This window comes from Artibeus jamaicensis, unplaced genomic scaffold, assembly GCF_021234435.1.
Source record: "Artibeus jamaicensis isolate MK-2021 breed Jamaican fruit bat unplaced genomic scaffold, CSHL_Jam_final contig_923, whole genome shotgun sequence".
Taxonomy (NCBI): domain Eukaryota; kingdom Metazoa; phylum Chordata; class Mammalia; order Chiroptera; family Phyllostomidae; genus Artibeus; species Artibeus jamaicensis.
In genome coordinates this window covers 10,634,396-10,651,873 of record NW_026522014.1, presented here as the reverse complement: position 1 = coordinate 10,651,873, position 17,478 = coordinate 10,634,396, and positions in this window count along the sequence as shown.

The window sequence follows — 17,478 nt, the reverse complement described above, 5'->3', positions numbered from 1 at the left end:
CAGATGGTACTCAAATATTGGTTCACATAGTACAGACAAGTTTTACTTGCAATACTCTACATTAAAAGCAATTTTTTATCTAATCATAGAATAATAGAGTTATTTTTAGAAATGCAAGTTCTGCTTTCAATGATAAGTCCACAGTGAAATAATTTCATCAAAAATCATAAGTTTCAAAATTTAATTATCAGTCACAACTTGTTTGGAACATCAACATTACTTTTAATATATTGCCAACAGTACTTATAATGTTTTTGTGCCGCACATTAGAGATGTGTCTCTCACAGTGCATCATCTACCGCACAAACTGATCGATGAAAGTGGTTGCGCTGCTTTATATATCAATAAAACTCGACTTTGGTTTAGACATTCTAGAACTGTGAAGTTTGATGCAATTTTATTTTTTTGGTTCAATTAAACCATTTGCCTATATTCCCTCATGTGATATTAACCACTGCTGTGCATCATTCCAAGTGCATTTTCATATGGCTATCATTCTAGTTAATTTATCTTATCCCCTAGACAAGAATTAAATATTTATCCACATAATATTTCTGTTAACTTGCATTCTCAGAAAGGATCTGTAAGGTTATAGCAATGCCTACCTATTTCTCAGAAATCTCTCATAAACTCTTCCCAGTATTATGCAACAAGTATTAAAAATAACAATTTGTTTTACTCATTTAATGTTGATAAAGTGCCATTATTTGAAAACTTCCTCACAATGTTTCTGAGTATTATAGTTTATGATAATAAGAGTTTATATTAATATATTTTATAGCTGTTTTATACTTTATAGTTTAATGTAATACAATTGCTTGAATGCATTCTCATTTTATGTTACTCAAGTGTTAATATACTTCATGTAATTAAATGTACCTTTTAAGATGGAATTAATCATGCATACATTGAAAATATACTTGTGCTGATTTTAAAAATGGTGCCATATGTCTTACTAGAACCTGAAGATTAATCAGTCAGAACTGTTGTGGTGCTGACTGTCTTATGATCAGATAGGCAACTTAAATTCAACAAGAATAATTACTGAACCTATTCATGGAGTACTACAGAGTTAGGGTCTAGATGCATCTTTGCCTGGAAAGCCATATCTCAAGACACAATCTTGATATTTTAGGGATCCTTGTTTAAAGTCTAAGTCGACTTGACTTTGAAATGCAAACAAATCTGAGTACATATTGAAGGTCTGTATGAAGGTCTCTCCCAAGAGAATTAGCCTCTTAATTAATGGGGAATTGCTAATTTCAAGGATAAACATTCACCATTGGTGGGCAGAAGCAATTATTATTATTACAAAGTGTTTACTATTCAGAGTGTCCCAAACTTCAACTTCCATTGACTTCCAATAAAGGAGTCTCCCATAAACAGTGAGACAAAATTAATGAGCTCTTACACTAAAATTCAAGCAAGGCTAAATTTCTCAAATTGGCCATAAGTACTAAAAACATTAAGTAAGTATATGCTTGGTGGGGTTGAAAAGTCGAAGAAGCATCTAATACAGCTTTCTGGAGTTCAAAAGTTTGTACGTGTAAAGTATTAGTTTCTTATTAAAATGTGCCCTGGCTGGTGTAGCTCAGTGGATTGAGCGTGGGCCTGCGAACCAGGGAATCGCGGTTCGATTCCCAGTCAGTGCACATGCCAGGGTTGCAGGCGGGTTCCCTGCAGGCCAGTTCCCAGCAGGGGACACACAAAAGGCAACCATACATTGATGTTTCTCTCCCTCTCTCCTTCCCTTCCCCTCTAAAGATAAATAAATAAAATCTTTAAAATGTTATCCATTATGAAATAGAATAAACATTTGCATAGACTTTAAAGGTAAAACAGTCTAAAGACATCTTAGGTATGTCACTTGCCTTTGCTTGACAGGAAGTGCTAATGAAAGCTTTGAGGAGTCATGGTCCAGATTAAGAATATTACACAGCCGACTATGTGGCCCACAGGAGCAAAGGACATATTGCTTGTTGAGGTCTGATGCAAATTCACTAAGACAATGAACAAATTGAGACAGGGGTGCTTAAGGCTGTATCTGAGAGAAAGTGGGCAATTTCCTTGTTTCCGTATTCTGAGTATGTGGCTTTCATTGTCATACAGTGAAAAACAGGATTCTTTATCTTGGAAAAGAAAGCAAAGAAAAATTAACATATTGTATCTTGGAGTACTGGTTCACAAACACATGCAAAAGACACGTGGAAATGAGTGGCTGAAATTTGAGGGGTTGGAGTTGAGAAGCCAAACGACTCAAACTGTTAACTGCGTCACGGTACCTCATTTCCTGTAAAGCTCCCATAACCCAGAGAACCACTGTTTTACTGGTAAATGTGATGAACATTTCTGAATAGTGGCTAAAGGCAGAAACATTGAGGTAGTTTTGTTATAAACAAGTTATAATAATATATACAGATTACATCTCTTTTATTACATTATCAGAAACTATGTGTAAATTTTATATGAAAAGCATTCCATCTTCATTATAGAGTGAAATCTGCAGTACTGAATGTCTATTATTGGCTTTCCTACCCAACTATTTTATTTATTTGACACCGGTGGGGGGCACCTCTCATGGGCCAGCTTGTTAGGACAGAAACACACACAATCAGAAAGACTAACCCTTGAGTTCAACAAGTGTACAGCAAGGATGCAGACCATTAGCCAGAGAAAAATAATACAATTGTTTCAGAAGGATATAAATAATAACTGAGAAGAGTTTACAAGTACACTTAAATTTCACTCTCCTGGATGGCTTCAATGATGGAAACATGTGGAAGGGCCCAAGAACAGCTCTTAGAAGAGATAACCAATCATGTATTGAAGAGGAGGATGCACAGTTGATTAAGCACATTTTATTTCCTGGTGTGGGGAAACGTGAGTCTGTGCCGCTGCTAACACCACTGGGTCACTCAAATGTCAGTCCTGAGTTATCTGACCACTGTTTTATCACTGATACAGATAGCTGGTCAAAACCATGGCTTACAACCTGATCTGATTAAAATTTAACATAGAAGTTAAAAGATTTGGATTTGACATCAACTTCATTGTTGAATTGCCTTTTGATATTTAGAAAATATTTAAAACTTTTTTTTGGTTCTCAGTTTTCCAATTTATGTATAATTATATAATTTTTGGTAACTCTGAAGACTGAAATTTCATAGCTAATTTAATCTAATTTCTATCAAGATTAAACTACATGCCTAGTTTTTAAAAAGGTTCAGTATTAGAGAACCAACCTATCTGGTAAGAGCATCTTAACTATTCCTGAATTAAATATGCTATGGTACAGAACTTGTCTGAAAATAAGCCTAGAGATAAGGGACAGTCTGAACTGTTCAAAATATAATAATCATGAAAGTAACTTATTATTTATTAAGAGAACTGGATCTTAAACTTTAATGCGCACTAGAATCACCTAGAAGTTTGTCTGACTTAATTTATCAGAGTAACATTTGATACTAAGGTTATATAAGTTTCAAGGGTACAATTTTGCATCATATGTATATTGCATTGTGTGCTCACCACCCTGTGTCTAGTCTCTTTCCATCACCATCTATTAGATCGTCTTCACCTTATTAAAACTCCCCACTCCCTCACCCTCTGGTAGCCACCATACTGTTATCCATGTCTATGGCTTTTTTGGTTGTTGGTTTGTTGTTTTCTGTTTTATAATCCACACACTAGTGAAATCAAACGGTTCTTGTTCTATTCCATCTGACTTATTTCCCTTGAGTGTGACAGTCTCAAGATCCATCTATATAGTCTTCTTTTTTTTCAAAAGCAGTATTAAATACTGCCATTAGAAGTTTCCTTAAACACAGATTTCTGAGCCTGATCCCAGAGTTTGCAGTTTGGTGGGTTTGGCATGGGTTCCAGACTGATAATAAGTTGCTAGCATATAGTTAATGATAATGGTCTGGGAACCTCACTTTAAGAACCATTGACTAGGAGTATTATTGCTAGATATTCAACTTACTCTGCACAGTTAAAAGACACATAACTTCAACAGTATTATTTTTCTTTTCTTTTTTTTAAAGATTTTAATTATTTTTAGAGAGATGGAAAGGTGGGAGAAAGAGAGAGAGAGAGAGAGAGACATCAGTGTGTGGTTGCCTGTCATGTGCCCCCTACTGGTGACCTGGCCCACAACCCAGGCATGTGCCCTGACTGGGAATCGAACAGGTAACCATTTGGTTTGCAGGTTGGCACTCAATCTACTGAGCCACACTAGCCAGGGCAATATTGTTTTCTATGTATGTGTTTCGCACCTATACATATATGCATATAGCTATACATATATGCATATTAGTTTCAATATTATATGTTTAGCTGTTTAAACTGCTGTGTCCAATTATGTAAATAACATACCCTCAGTTAATGTTTGCTGTTAATTAAAATAGTTTCTAAATATAAGATTCACAAGGTATTCTTGTCATGATATTGTCATAATATGCTGCTCTGTGAGTAAAGAGAACATCAGTTCTTAGTTTTCATTCTTACGTTACTTTCTAAAAATAACTAACCCCCTAAAAATGTAAGAATTTTTACAGAAGGTGATGGATGTATCTATATGTGATTGCCCTTCATAGTTTTTGTAAGTAAATGTAAACCATGTAAATGTATGGGTAGCTTGCTTTGCCCCAGAAACGTCTTCCTAAACATTGTGTGCACATGAATTTCACCTAATATAAAAGCAAGAAAATGGGATTATTTTAAAGCTGTTGTGAATCCTTTGTAACAGGAAATTTCTCTTTAAAACTGGCTTTGTATACTATAATTTTCCTTAAAGTGTAGTATTTATATATGTCCACTAGGGCAGATCTCACAAACCTGAGATAGCTTTGATGGAATTGCATGTTTTATATTATTAAAACCTGAGCTTGTGTAGTCTAGTAGGGGGACAAAAAGGAGGATGAGAAAATGTAAACATTACTTTTTCTATTTCTGACGTTGTAAATTTTATGTTTTATAAATGCATTGATCTCTAAGCTACTCTAAATGACTTAACTTTTTTAGGTAACATTGAAATAAATTATTTTCAAAATGAGTTATGGGTAATCATTCTCTTGATGAACTGTTTAGTGCCTTCTAAAGTTTGTACATAGAGATTGTGTAAAAGCAAGCACTCATGTATTGGGTTATTGCCAAATCAAAGTTTAGTAAACTTACAGTTTTACGTTAAATGCCCAATGTTAATCGTTTGGTAACTTTTCCAAAGCACTGGTTAAAAAAATTATTACACTTTAGATCTTTGATTGTATGTGCGTACATCTCACATGGAGTAGATATACCCATGCATTTACATAATTATACAAATAATAAAGAGAGAAAAATAGAAAAACATTTGAAAATCTTTCTAAGAAGTCTGTTTACACTGTGATATAAAACAATATAACAGAAGTACCTTCTACCTTCATAATTTTCTTAGATTTGTACGTTCCTCTTATTTCATAACAACAGCTCTGATTTATCCATTTAAAATTTTTATGTTACTTCACTTTTTGTTGCTTGTTTATTATCAGCTTATATTTTTGGAAAAAAATTTCTTTGCATTTTTTTAATTGATGAGATTTCATCCCAGTTTGTGAAAGAGAACCAGCTGTTTTCTTGAAAGATAATTTTCTGAAGCTGTTGTGTACCATAATTACACTGCAATTACATAGCAATATCCATAAAAGCAGATGAGGGTTCTATGTGTTATTTTACCTCATTAGAAGTTGCAAAAATGATAGATGCAGTCTATCTTAGTTTGACTATTGCCCTCTATTGGCAAAGTCAAGTTCTGGTACAATCTAAAAGATAACAGCAGTAAAAACAGATGATTTTGTTTTTGTTTTGTTTTTTAAAACAATGGTAACATTTTGGGTCAGAAGGTAACACCATTAAAAGTTTCAAAAACTCTTTTCACAATTAAAATTTAAAACACCTTTAAAAACTAGTTATTTAAAAAATAAGTCAGCAACCTAGTAATATCCGATTTGGGACTTTGTTCAAGCACCAAATTACAGAGCAGTAATCTCTTCTCCCTCACTCAAAATCCACTTGAATCACACCCCTCTTTTCAGGGAAAATCTGTTGGATCTTTTCCTCGTTCCCAGCATGTATCCTCTTTTCCGGGGCAATTCTCTCTAAGGAGATTTTTAAGTCTTTTACCATTTCCAAAAATCAGCTTTTAATCTTACCATTAATATCTCAGTGATTAAAAAAAAAACTCAAAATTTAGTCACAGAAAGAAGAAAAATTCATTTCTAATATAATGCTGGGAAGGGTTTTTACTTAGGCCAGACAATATCTTACATACTATGAGTAAGGGAGAAGATGTGAGAAAACCAGCTTTAAAAATTTTAGCTGCAATCACTTCGCATGTTGTAACCTTCAGTGTGAGTTCTATGGTGGGAAAGGTGTACATGTGCAAATAAACACTACCTTTCACATGCCTTTGTCTCTGATTGGCAGCTGGGGGATAGAGTATTTTAATAATATTTATTTTGGCAGAAGTGGAAGGAAGTAATCTAGTTTTGTGGCCAGCTAGGCAACCAGAGAAAAACAAATCTCCTGAGTTCTTTTATGACCTCCTAGGAATCAGAACTTTTAACAGATTTCAAAATTTTTTTAAATAAAAAGAATGTTTTTCTAAATTTCACTTTTACCACTTATACCAGATAAACTGCTATCTACTCACATAATATTCTTAATGTGGCCTGTGCAGCAAACTGAGTTAAATTTAGCCGCAAAGTTTCTGGATGGATGTCAGGTTTAGGAGTTGAGAATTAAAATTAGTTCATCTCTTTGCCAACACTAACACCAATCCTGGAGTAACGTTTCCTCAGAGGCACTGAAACGGCGACAGCTTAGAAAACCACTGGGAAGGGTTTCCATACGAGACCTTAGATTCATGTAACAACTTTGGCTTAGCACGATCCCACCTCTGTTGCCCTTGTCTTTGCCTAATTAATAACAGCATTGCCTTTTTGAGAAGATATATCGCACAAAACAAACACATTCCAGGCAGAACCCATAGGTTTGCTGAAAAGACAAAAAAAAAGTATGTGCCTGTGATGGCTTGCCTTTCTTGTTCAACTTTTTTCCAAATGCCTATTTGCACCTACAAAGTGTTTTTTAAGTGAAACGTAACGGTGTAATTGACAGGCTTTTTTCCTTTCTAGCGATTTCCGGCACTGACTGTGAACCAGCGCCGATTAGGCTTTCGCAGTTAACAAAACTGTACAGGCTACACAATCGGAGAACCTTCCCAGTTGTCATGACAAGCACCTGGTAATGTAGAGAACTGGAGCCTTCATCATTTAACCTGTTAATAGAGATGAAAACTCCCTTTGTCTGGTTTTCATTTCTTAATTGGATTATTATCTTAATGCTAATGTTTCTGAAGCATATTTCAAGTATTTTTCTTATCCTGGATCAATGTCCCTCTTCATATGTTGAGGTCTGCTTAACCAAAATAAATCCTTGCAAAATATATATTTATTTACTTATTAATTAAACAAGTATGTATTGAGTACTTACTATGGGACAGGAACAATTATAAATATATATATATATTTCCCTATAACAAAAATCCCTACCCCCATGGTGTTTACTGTCTACTGGAGGATGTCAAGAAAATAAACAATTATTTACCATGTCAAGTGGCACTGGCTCTAAGGAAAAATAAAGCCAAGTATATTCTTTAGGGTTCAGCAAGGGAAGCAGAACTTCCATGAATGATGTAGAATCAAGGGGCTTACTATAGAAACTTGTAATAATTGATTTTACGCAGTTGTGGGAGCTGATATAGAATCTATTCAGGGCCATCTGGTGGAGGGCCTGAAGTCTCCATTTGTTTGCAGTGCTATCTAGTAGTTGGGGAGAATATCTGGATATGAGGCAGAGGAATGCAAAACAAATTGGAATCCAGATGACATTGGAACCCATAAGAACATACTGGAACCCAAGGTTGTCTATCAGTACATCCAACCTTGATTACATGCAGAAGGAGGTGGCACTCTCTCCTATGGGACTGTACACCTGCCTGGCCCAGGACTTGGAGAAGCCAAGGGTGATGATTATTGGGTGAAGGCTAGGGGAACTACTCATAGGTCTGTGGCCCTGCTTTCTGCTGCCGGTGCACAGGATCGACCAGGACAATATGTACAGGTGCAGTAGTATTGGCACCTTACAGAGACTGTACAGGTGTAAAGGCCACTGATTCAATTCCACCTTTCAAATCTCATAATTTCCCTTAGAACTAACCCTAACCTGGAGTCACACAGCCAAGGCACCTCTGAGAGGCACAGGACCAGTTTAGCTGTAACAACAGGGTGCAAAACTCACGCAGGTGGTAATGTCAGGTAGACCATTGGATTTATGAGTATGGATTTCAGCAGAATTGGCTGGCTAGACATATTAATGTCAGTTGTCTTTAGTATAAAGATGCCATTTAAAGCTGTAAGAGTGGTTGAGATCATCTGGAGTAAGGCTGAAGGGAAAAAAAAATGAGCCCGGGTGACATTCTAATGTATAGAGGTCAGGGATCTACACTGAGGACTCAAACTGGTAAAGATTCAAAATAACTGAACAGGTAAGAGGAAAACTAAAGAATTTACAGAAATAATTGAAAAATATATTTCAGAATGAAGGGAGGAAGAGTACTTCTTTCAACTGCTGATGACAGGTTAAGTAAAATGTGGCTGGAATCCATGGCACAATGTGGTGGCTGCTGGTGACTTTGCAGAAGCTCTTTCTACATACAGTGAATCTGACCGAATTAGGTTCAAGAGAGAATAGGAAGAATTATAATGGAAACGAGGTGCACAATCAACTATTTTGAGGAATTATGTTCCTCAGAACAGAACAGAGGAATGAACCACAAAGAGAGAGAGACGAGACCACATTTTTGTCTGTCTGTTCTAAGGTTGGTTAGGTTGTGTAATGTGACAGCATGTGTCTATGCTGATAAGAATGTACTATTACAGAGAAAAACATCGATGAAGCAGGAGGGACGAAGACAATTTTACTGGCAGCATTACCTATTCTGAAAGGACTTCTCCCTACCCCCTGTCAAATCTGCAATACTGAGAAAATCCCATTTATGTAAAAATTAAGTAAATATATTCTATGTTGGTAATATTTTCAATTTGGAGCTTACCAGAGAGATATTAGGAGAGATCAAGCATGCAACAGAGTGCAAGTCAGAAAGAGAAAGAGTGAGGAAGAGAGAAGTTTAACTGATGAGGTGATTTGTCACAAAAGGAATATTTGGGGGGAATAAAGCCATTTTACTGAGGAAGAGCCAACTGGGAAAACAAAGAAAACTCAGTATATATGAACAGGCATACTCAGAGCATGAGGAACCAAAATAGTGTTAAAAACTGGTGACGGTATAATAACTGGCAATCAGTCGAAACTTTCCCACAAGGTACCTCAACTTGCTAATATACCACTCGGGAATATGTGTATCGGGGGAAAGCTGAGCCACCTACTACATCCCAGCTCCATAATTCCATCATTAATTTATTTTATATGTGTATATAAAATCTATAAATGTATATAGAAATTTATATTGTATTAATTTATGTATTGCATATTACCATACATAGTTCAGGTGTCCCCCTACCTTTCCTCTGAACTATTACTGCGCTAGAACCCTAAGTTGTTTTTCCCAGTCACCTGCAACTGCTCATGTGACTCCCCAAGTTTGCTTTTTGATGCACCATTCTTATTTTACCATCAATCTGCTTTTAAAAATATTTAAAAATCCAGAAATCTTTATCTACAGCAATATCAATAACCTTTTTTCCTTAAAGGGCCAGTTAAAGATTTGGGGCTTGTGGGCCACAGTCTCTGTCACTGCTCCTAAGCCTGCGGGCCCGGCAGCAGCCCTGACCACAGAGAAACAGAGGTGCTCTGTGTTGCCACAGGAGTGGCACTGTGAAGGAGACCAACTACAGATGTGAGTTTGCAAACTCTAACCTGCAGAATAAAAAGCCAAGCGACGGCTTCTTGTTAAGACTTTGTCTTTAGTACTCAATTTACCTTTTCAGCCTTCTCATTATACCACATTATGAAACAATACACAACCAATGATGAAAATGCCATTTCAAATACTTGATGCATTTTGTCCCAAACTCTGAACCAGGTCAGATGTGTTTACTCTTACATAAAGTAAACTGTATGAGTATATACTGATAAAATAGTGAACATAGAAATGGTAGAACAGTTATCATTCATATATTCTCAGGATATTAATGTTGCCAAAAAAGATATTTCAATATATAAACCTAATACTCCTGATGAAAAATATACTTATTGTTGACACTTTGAATTCATAATCAAGTGGAATAATTAACATCCCCTTTAGTTTTACATGTGTGTTGTTTGTATGCATATTGTGGTAAAAACAATATAGTTTTTTAGAGAAAGTGATGATTTTGTAATTACAGAGACATGAGTTAGAATCACAAGTCTATCATTCTAGGTGTTTGTAATCTTGGCTAAGTTATTAATCATCATTAATTTTGGTATTCTTTGTAAAATGGTGTTCTAAAGTTTATATAATTAATATATTTATTCATGTGGTTTATCAGTTGCATAATGCATGTTATATAATAAATGTGGAAATAAATATGATTTTAATTTAAATAGTTGTGCTATAGGCGTGCATGTAGATATACAATATATATTTTCTTTAAAAACTGATTTAGAAAACTTATTTCACTGCACTTAATGATGCCATGATTATACTCAGTATGAGTAATAATGTTGCAGTCCTATGAATAGCTAGCTCTTTGGGTGTTCAATGACAAATTTTTTCTCTCTGTGAAACTTCTAAATCAATTGTTCCCTTTGCTATTATTCTATTAATCAGAGTTATTAACACCAGCTGCCAAAACTTGCAAATGCCATAATCTCAGTGGCTTTAAACAACCAGTGAAATTCTAAGCAAAGTTTTCCAGCTTTGCTCCAATCAGGGTCCAGGATGCCTCATCTGCAATTCTGCTATCTTAGGACCCTTCACTTTCAATCACATACACGCACAGGAAAGAGAGCACGGGGGGGGACGTATAATGTCATGAACTGTGTTAGACTTGCTGTGACACATCATTTCTCCTCACAGTCCCAAAACTCAGTCACAAAGCACCGAAATTATTTCTAGACAGAGTGGGAAATGTAGTCTCCATATTCCCAGGAAGAAGGAGAGTAAAGTGCATTTAGAATTTTATTTTCAAAGTGACACCTAAATTGACGATAATATTTATAAAAGTGGGGAAAATTCATTACAACATAGTAGTTCCTAATGTAAAATATATGAAATAAGTATGTGAAATTTAGAAAAGTTTTATAATCTTGAAGATAATTTCTGTGAACAATCATTTACCAAATATTTCAGACAGAAAAAAACAAAACATTGAGATAAAAACATTTTACTTAAAACCTGTATATGGAACTAACAAATAGAAATAGAAATGACTCTCCTTTACTGGTAAATGGATAAATTCCTTTGAAAGGCTCAATGGGTCACTTATAGGTCTTTTGTGTATCCTTTTACTTAAACAAGCTGTGATATAAATTAATTGTCTCAAACATCCTTGATCTATTTCTACACCTAATACCATGAAGTTTAGGTTATTAGTCTCTTAGTCATTGAGAAAGTATATATGTTGTAAGCTGGTTCTATCATTTTTTTCTCTATCTTCAGAATATGACCTTTGGTCTAACCTCCCTTGCAAAATTAACTGAAGGAATCTCTAGAAATATACAGGACTCAAGTTAAATGTTATGCCCCAACACCCAATTTGTACATCACTTATTTACTTAATACAGGCATGCCTTGTTTTATTGCACTTTGCTTTATTGTGCTTCACAGATTTTTTAAAATAAATTGAAGGCAAGACTATCTGCCAGCAAAAAGATTACAACTCACTGAGATGGTCTGGAAACAAACACACAGTGTATCAAAGGTACTCCAGTGAGCTCTAAATTGATGGAAGCACCTTTCCCACAGAATGGAAATCAATCACATACCCCTGAGGACACATGATCATCAAGGAATAAAGAACTGACAAGGGCTCTAAGCCATGGTCCCCAGAGCTGAGGTGATCCACACCCATTCAGCATCATCTCTCATGACCCTTCACATCCTGAGTAGGGAATGATGGGACATTTGGAAACCGAGCATTGTACTAAGTCTGCTGAGTCTTATAACAGTGAACACAACATCACTGATTCTGGTGGGCACGAAAACCAATCATCAAGAAACTGATATGTCAGATAATACTAAACACCAAAAAGAACAAATAAACTAAGAAAGGGGATATGGAAGGTCACAGAAGGCAGCAAACTTGTAGACAGGGTAAACCACAAAAGACTCAAAAGAGGCCTGAAAACATCAAGGGCCCAAACTATGGCAAATTCGGGGGCAATTTCCTTCTAAAAAACTCAACAGAAAATACAAAGGCCCTCAGGGCAGGGGAGGGGCATGTGTCTACTGTGTTTTTTTTTTCTTCCCCAATTGAGTCAGCAGATAATTCCTCAAACCAATGAATTTTGTTTGTTTGTTTGCTTAGGAAACTATAGTAGCATTCAAGGAAAATCCATAATTTTAATTCATTGTAGCTTTTTAATTTGACACAAATCAATGCATATGTCATAGAATCTTGCTTCTGAAAATATAGTGCATGGTTATACCTAAACATTGAAAGCTTTTACATTACTTCCAAAACAGTCTTATTAGCAATATTCGCAAATCATTCATATGAAGCATTTGTTTTTCCTTCAAAAGTAGAATCACAGTCATCCATAATAATAATATTTTTAAGCTTCTTTTAGTCCACTTGTTATTCATCAAGTAAGGAAATGAAAAATGTGAAGATGTGAGAAACTCTAGACTCTAGAGACTTTGTGTCTAGGAGACAATGGACACTGGAGTGAAGTCTTAGGCATTTGTGTGACCCAGATCTGTGGGTCACGCAAACACGTCTCCGGAGCACCCTTTCCCCCTTGCTTCCAACCCAGCTCAGTGATGTATTTAACAAAACTCAGGAAAAAGAAAGATAAAGGAAATTCATTCAATAATAGCACATTTCACTGAGAATAATTAAATTTCATTTGTCTTTGACTGGCTCCCATTAGGTCTGTTCTAATACCATTATTTTCGTTTCCTATCCATGCTATAACAAGTTGCCACAAACTAAGTCTAGAACAAGACAGAATTAATATCTTACTGTTTCGGAGATCAGAAGACTGCAATGGGATTCGCTGGGCAAAAATCCAGGTTCGTGGGCAGCATTCCGGACTGGAGGCTCTAGGGGAGGATCTGTTTTCTGCCTTTTCCTCTTTTTAGGGGCTGCCTGTATTGCTTGGCTCACTCCTCCATTTCTGTCTCCTCAGAACTGGCGAGATCAGACCAAGTCCTCTTCATGCTCTCCGTTGTCTGGTTTTCTCCTTCTTGCCCGTGTCTTGTATTTATAAAGACCCTGTGATTATGTTAACCTCCCCCACCTGGGTAATGCAGGAGACTTTCTTCATCTCTAGATCAGTTGATTAAGGACATTAATTCCATCTGTACCGGTAATTCCCCATTGTTAATACAGTCACAGTTTCCAGAGATCAGAATGTGGACATATTTCAGGAGTCATTCTCCTGTTGGCCATAGACGACTTGATTCAAGTAGTACTTGTAAAAATAGAATGAAAAGCTTGACCTCGCAGGCTGAGAGGTATATGACTTTGCTGTGAAAGATAGCTCTGTTTCTTTCGTTACGGGTTTTTCCTAGTCAACCCACTTGGTGTTTCTTAGCTAATGTTTTCCTTCTTCCTAAGGCAGTGTTATGACCTTCATGTTAGGCAGTCTTCAAAGTTGTATTTAATTTTTTTTCTATACGCTTCCTTCTTTCAAAGAGCCTGCATACTTTTTAGCAGTAAAAGAGCTGCTAGTTTGTTGATTCTAACTGAATTGCTCGATCATGACACCTGGGTGCTGAGCCCACCGCAGCTTTGGCTCCCACTTAATCAACACATTAAATCTCAGCACATGTAATGTCACATGGTCACATTAAAATGTTTTACAGAAATTTTAGGAACTAATTTCTCTGACTCCCCACATCCTGTATTATTTTTCTTCTGGAATGCTAGGAAATTATGACTATTTTAATTGGCCCTGGGAATACTCTTCCCCAAATGACACCTAAGAAAAATAAAAATCTTAGTGGACCTAAAGAAAGCATACAATATCAAATTGTGTATACTACCTAGAAATATAAAAACAACTAAGCTGTGTATGAGTTTGATGTTTACAGTGTCATTATTTGTATAGCAAAAGATACATCACAGAAAACTATCAGGCTTTGAAGATGCTCTTGTTTTGCTTTCTTAAACATAAAAGTCATTTTGGTATATTTGTCCCGTCCTATGCTGACCTCATGCCTATAAGAATTCACTGAAAATCAAGTAGCATTTAAAGGGCAAAGGGGGAGGATAGAAATCAATATCTGTCTTAAATGTAAATCATCAAAGAGATTCCATCCAAGTGATAAGAAAGGAGAAGGTGAAGGACTTAGTTATTTTTAATCATCTGTTTTAAATAAGCAGTGATTTGTGATGCAACATGAAAACCTGACTTTCAGTACTCTGGGAGGAGATGAAAGCATGACATCTGGGTAAATGTTATTGATTTTTCAACTGCTAAATAATTTTATTTTTTAGTGAGTGCACTGCCAAAGTGAGCACAACTGTGAAATAATTTTAAATGGAACAAATTTCTTTTACTTAACACAATTATCATATATCTCCCCAGATTTATTTCAAATTACTCAGCAGATAATACTCTGCATGAATTTCTCAAAAAAAATCATCTGTGGATTTTGTGACACAAACATAATAAAATAAAATGTACAGTGTTCCTAGTGGTCAATCACAGTATTTAGAAGAATCATTTTTATTAATAATTTTACTTCAGAGGTCTCATCATATTAATGTATAAGAATTTTATAGGTGAGAATCTAAAAACATCTTAAAAGGAACTTAAAGAAAATGAAGTTAGTCAGTAGACATTTTGGGTGTTTTCTCTGGATTCTTAATAGGTATCTAGAACCCTGCTTTCAAACATGAACTCTCACCTTGAACTGTTGTTTCATCAGTTATCCGTTCAACGTGCATTTTTGCCACATTTTATGCAGGTGCTGAGAAGAAGGGAGTGCTCACTCTTAACTTTCAGAGTTCACTGGGGAAAGAAACTCATGTAGACCAACAGATAAGAATCTTCCAAATAATGTAATAAAAGGCAAAGCACAGATATGAAGCAAATGGTAATGTTTTAGATCTACACACTCAAGTTAAAACACACAACAAAAATTATATTAGGAATTTGCTCCTCCTGCCTCTCAAAAAAAAAAAAAGCTCTACCCTATGATTCTGGCAGAAAGCTATATTTTGCATCCATAATTTAGAAAAGACCAGCTGAACATGGTGTAAATGTACAGCTAGTAAATACTTTCTAAATCTTTGTTAATTTGATCAGGTAAATTCTAGCTGATCGCATTGAGTGCTAAACATAACATGAAACAAAATAATTCTAAAATTATTTTTACACTATCATTTTCTCAAACATCTTGATAATCAAACTATTTTTTAAAAATTGTTATGAAGTATAATTTTGTGTAGGGAAATTGTCTATGGGGATGTGAATTAGCATGAACCTCAGGCCCCAAACAGAAGGTCAAAATCACATATCACATTACTATGGGATAGTAATATGGGGTTCAAAGGAGGAAGGGACTGGTTGTTAAGGATAACCATAAAAGCTAAAAACTACAAATTTTATAAATCAGGCGGGGTTTTTTGTTATTCTTTAGGCCTATATATTTGAGGAGAGCCTGTAGGCTTAAGCATGGCCGTTGGGAGAATATTGTACACCCTTAAAATGCTTTCAGTGTTGCTCCAAAGCCATTGGGTATAGATGTGCAGGTGGTGCAGCCTCAAACCTTAGGGGCCTCACTCACACTGTGTGTCATTCACTCCATAGGATCCTTTTCCAGGAGAGAGCAGTCAAATTTCTCAAATGTATTACTGCTGTATTTCAACAGATGGAGTAATGTCTTGAGGAAAAGACGACTCTTTTTATTTTGCACATAGACCCCCGCAGGTTATTCTTCAAAGAAATCTCATAGCATTCAAATAAATGCTGGAGGAAAGTTTTCCCTTTATTTATTTTTGCTTTGATGTCAAAGAGATAAACACTTGAAAAACAGATTGGAAAATAAAGTGGACAGTTCAGCCTTGACAAGCACGTATATCAGAAGAGAGATTGTCTGAGGACCAAGGGAAATATGGACATTAAAATTCCTCTGATTTTTAATGTGGCATTCACAGAAGAATAATCAGGGGAATTTTTAAAAAGGAACAAAATAAAGAATCAAAATATATAGACTAGGCAAAAATGTTGCCTAACCTGCTATAAAAAAATAATTCAGGGTTTTCTCAAGCCTTATTCAATTCTATCGCTGAAAATGCTCAAAAGCTCAACAAATATATAGAGATATTTAAGTAAACAATACCATGGTTATTTGCATATATATGTATATATGTGTGTTTTTTTATTATATATATGTGAAGCACTACATAATTCATCCATTTCAGTGATTTAAAAAATAGTATACATTGTGTGTTATATTTTAGGCTCGGTAAAGTTCCACAACAAAGAAACCTTTAATAAACCCAATATTCCTGATATTATTTTGCTGTATGATATTTTTTCTTCCAAGATTCATCTATCTACATCTTGTGGAAGGGATAATGAGTGAAATCTGTGTTTTCATGATATTCTAAATATAACTCGATTAAGAGGTATCTTACCTTTCCCCCCCTTATATTGTTCACATTTTTTTCTTAATGTTTAAAACTGAAAAGACATAGGGAATATAATTAGGGGAAAAAACTGACTTGAGAGATGAAAAGAAACCTGTATTTTATTTTAACATTCTGGACCCTTGGCCATCTTTGCCTTTAGAGGCTGCATTAAAGAACTTCCACTTAATTAACTGACACTGCTGATCTGAATTAATGACAAGATCCCTAGCACCTGTTTTCAGCTTTCTCCAGGGAACCAGTTGAATGGAGAAGGCAGATTGAGAGAGTCTCAGTGGAGCAAATGAATCCAGGAGTTAGCGTAGAGGCTAATTTCTACTGTAAGACCTTCATTAGTCATCTGTTGAACATCACTTATTGAGTTGGGAATATTTCTTCAGCAAGAGGTTAAAATGCCTTTCTTTAAATAAATCTGCTCAGACGTGCATGATTTAAGATTCCCTTTGACAAGAACACTTAAGATTTCAGATACTTCAGTCATATCAAATAGCAATGAAAAAAAGTGAATGCCAGAGGATTTTGCCCTCGAAAATTCCTTTGTGCAAAAATTAACTAAGAGGAAATCAGTTTTGCTTAACACTTATTTCCAGACTATTAATATGACAGAGCCCAA